Genomic DNA, 4,473 nt, shown 5'->3' with positions numbered 1-4,473 from the left:
CGACCAATTTCGATTTTGCCGTCGTTTGGAAAAATATTTGAAAAAATTATGAAAATCAAAATTCTTGACTACATAGAGAAATTCAAAATTTTTGGTGAAAATCAGTTTGGTTTCCGCAATCGGAGATCAACAGTTGATGCACTCGTAAACGTAGTGGAAAACATAAGGTTGGAAAAAGGAAAAAGGGAACAATAGCACCACGGTCTTCCTAGACTTGCAAAAGGCTTTCGACACGGTAAATCACTCGCTGCTGTTGAACAAAATTAGAAACCTTTTGATTTAGGGGTCATGTATTAAGCTGGTTTTCTTCATATCTCAAATCAAGGACACAGTCTGTTATATGGAAAAACAGAATATCGAAAGAACTGATAGTAAAAAATGCAGTTCCTCGAGGTTTGTTCGGGGTCCTGTTTTGTTTATACTGTACTTTAATGACTTTGTGGACGATTGTAAATTATCCACTCCGTATTTTTTGCCGATGACACCAGCCTCCTTTTCAAAATAAGACCAACTTCTGAAGAGTTAAATACCGAAATTCATTCAGTTTCACATTGGCTTCATCAAAATAAATTGGATTTAAACGAGTCAAAAACTTTTGTATTGATTTTTTTTTGAAACAAACACAAACATTCAAAATTGCGCGGTTCAGAAGTGCATTACCTGCAAGTATCTAGGAGTAATTCTAGACGCGAATTTAACTTTCGAAGCACATGTGGAATCCATATGTTTAAAATTAAAGAAGTGGATCGGAATAATTGCAAGGCTAAGGAAAACTTGCAGTCGCAACACCATTTTGAGGTTCTATAAAACTACCGTGGTACCAATTTTTGAGTATGGACTTCTTATTTATGGTGGCACAACGTTAAATAAGCCTCAAAAAATTGAACGGCAACAAAAGAAAATTTTTAGAATTGTCTTTAGAAAGAAACCAAGTGACTCCATCTTTGAAACTTTAATCGAGTTCAAAATTTAAACATTTTGTGAACTATACATAAAACATCTGCCTTCATTCAGCCTTAAATCATACTTTGGGTTACATTCAAACAAAATGATGAGATTTTGACCGCAAATCAAAATTTTTCTTACAATACTCGCTCGAAAACCACTCGCCTTATACAAACAAAAACCTCAAAAAGAAATTAAACTAGGACATCTCTGACAAGAAACCATGTCCTGTATAAAAGTTAAAAAACTAGTCAATGCACTTCAATATAGCTTGATCATTCAAAACGATACGCTAAAAAAAACTTGTCTTATAATAAAATCAGGGCGCTTAATTAAGATACGTTAGTATTTGCAAGCGTCCACTCCTGATGAAACTTTGGATTTATATATCTTTAATAGTGGATTCTGCTGTGTCCACAACTTCTGCATGCTTTATAAATTAACAGGAGAAACTAAAAAATGACTTGAGGCTCGGGGGGAACACAACCAGAAATGATTCCATTCTTGATGAAAACCGATATATAAAGCTCCGATGAACAGGACGGGATCTGACCCATAAAAAACACCAATTGACTTGCAAATAGTCAATTTTTACTGAACAATTAGACTGTATGTGATACATTTTCACAATTTCTGATCACCACTGAAGTTTATTCGCAGTCCAACTTTTGTTACCATCTTCAGCGGTCATCAGGAATGGAGTAAGTTATCACATGTGCAAGTCAATTGCCATTCTCATTACTCAGTTTACGAAACAAGACCAAAGAAAATTCGATTTTTAAATACTATCTGCTGATATAACAAACTTTTATTCAGAAGAATTAAAATAATTTTCTACCATTTGCCCTCAAATAACCTTCAATTAGAGTGTGATTTCCTCAGTTGATATTAACACTTCCAATTAAAGTTAGCAGAAGTATCTTCGAGAGTGACGAAAGTAATTTTCAGAGTGAGGTACCTCATGTGTAAAAGCACTCTCACGACGCCTGTGAGATCGGCGTCTCGCACTTGCAATTCAAAGAAGAGATTGCTTTACTGGACAAACAAAAACTTATTCAAATTGAGCGTGACGTCACATGTCGAAACAAAGAACGACATGTTGACCACGAACGAAAATCAAGAGAAGGACAATAGTAGCTCCACTCAGCTACCGCAGCTAGTAATTACCAGCACTCGAATTGACTAGGAATGAAATTTCAAAAAAATGAAAATACTGCTATGCAAAACAGAGTTAAGGGTGACTTCAAAAGCTGCAAACGAACAAAAATTTCTCAAAAACATTGTGTGTATCGTAAAATGCCTTTCAAAAAATTCATGACGCAAAATCAATCGCCTTTTCCTCCCCACTTCCTATTGAGTTACAATTATTTTAGTGTGGGACAAGATTTTAAAATTTGATGAAATTGAGGAAATACAAACGCCGCTTATTTGAACCATATTATTTATTTTCAATTGTTAGATTTGAAAGAAGCGCCCTCTCTAGTCGAATCAAGTTGATAAAGTATAAACAAATTATTGCATCTGAACTATTAAACGTGTTATTCGTGTCCGCAGAAAAACATCCTGGATGAGCTGTTATCTGCCAAGGAAAGATTTGGAACACGTATGTTTTGAGTTGCAAAATGAATTGAGGTGGGGGGCACAACCAGAAAGGATTCCAGTCTTGAAGAATATCGTGTGTAAACGCACTCTCACGACGCCTGTGAGAATGGCGTCTCGCACTTGCAATTCAGATAAAAGATTGCCTTACTGAATAAACAAAAACTTATTCAAATTGAGCGTGACGTCACATGTAACAAAGATGTTGACCACAAACGAAAATCAAGAGAAGGACAATAGTAGCTCCACTCAGCTACCGCAATTAGTAATTATCAAAACTTGAATTCACAAGGAATGAAATTTCAAAAAATTGAAAGTACTGCTATGCAAAATACAAAAGCAAGGGTGACTTCAAAACAGCAAATGAACAAAAAAATTTCTCAAAAACCAAAACCATTTTGTGCGTATTGTAAAATGCCTTTGAAAAAATTCATGCCACAAAATCAATCGCCTTTTTCTCCACACTTGCTATTGAGTTACAGTTATTTTAGTGAATGACAAGATCTAAAAATTTAAATAGCACCCCCTAAAATTCTTTGAATTGCAAAAAAAGGAAAGATCGAGTTGTGAAATCAACTCAACGAACTTTTGTATTCAAAGAGCAAGAATAATCCGTCATGAAAAAAAATTACTGTTTTAGACAATGAAACTAAATTTTGAAGTTACAAAAAAATTTTATGAAAATCACTTCTTAGAATACATAATATAGAAAAACTACGCTGCTACAGTCTTTATGATAACGTGGTAAAATAAGAGCCTGAATTAAACAGAGAGCCTGTAAAAGGGAAGCCTTTATTGTGCACCAAAGAAAATATTGTTTTATGAAAAGTATTCTGATTCGAAAAGTTTAATACCCCTATTGACTGCGAAAGTTTTAAAAAACGTGCGGAAGAATCCTGGAAACGAATCGAAGTTTGATACTCAGTGCCATCGCTATTTTGAGAAAAAATACTTTTGGTGCACTTTTGTGTTGAATTTTTTAGCAGTAGGTCAACAATTCAGTTCAGCAGCGTAAAGTTGTGAATACAACGAATTTATCTCGCCCAAGAATCAATAAATCAGACATGAAACAGTCACATAAAAAGTTAAATCGATAAAAGAAAAAATGGTTAAGCAAAAATTGCACAAAAGACAAACAGAACCCAAACACTTATTAAAAACTTAGTTTGAGAGCAATTCAAAACGATCCTTTCATATATACACAAATTTTATGAGTAATACAGATTTCATGTATAAACAACCATCCTACATAGGTGAAAAAACTGAAGTTTACAGAAAAGGCTGACACCTGAACAAGCGTGCTTGTATTGAAAGAAAATTGTACATTATCAACATAACCAATCAAGTTTGCCTTTATATGGATCATGATTTATCAAACACTAAATTTGCAAACACTTAAAAAAAGATAACTAATAAGCCTCCCAAGTCAAGATAAAGAATTATTTCTTTCATCAGACAATTACATAAAGAAAAATTCTTACAGCAAACAACCGGACCAGAACTAAAGAAAATGATAAAAATCCTTAATTTTTAGCCATTTTTTGTTAATGTTCAAATCGAAATCATCAAGAGAACTTAACATTTCAGGTGGTGCAGTAAACATTATGAAAAAATATGCAGACTACAAACTCCATTTTGGACAAAACCAAAACAAATTGGCCTAACCCTTGCTAAGAAAGTGTCAAAAATAAAACAGTTGAGAACGAAGCATTCAATTCCCACAAGAAACAAAATGATCAAAAACGCTACCGAACACTTGTGGCATCTCCTGTTCCAAATACAGTTGAGACATTCCAACAAAGTGTTGGAAAATTTGTTATAGGATCAAAAAATCAACTTCGGAGTTACCAAGAACATAACCGACTAACGTCAGGCGAATTGCTCTCAAACAACCGGCGAGCAGTTGGCTTCGTCAGTAGCTAGCCACGG

This window comes from Convolutriloba macropyga, chromosome 4 (assembly GCF_964194025.1).
Source record: "Convolutriloba macropyga chromosome 4, txConMacr16.3, whole genome shotgun sequence".
Classification (NCBI taxonomy): domain Eukaryota; kingdom Metazoa; phylum Xenacoelomorpha; order Acoela; family Convolutidae; genus Convolutriloba; species Convolutriloba macropyga.
Note: the sequence above shows the minus strand (reverse complement) of the source record.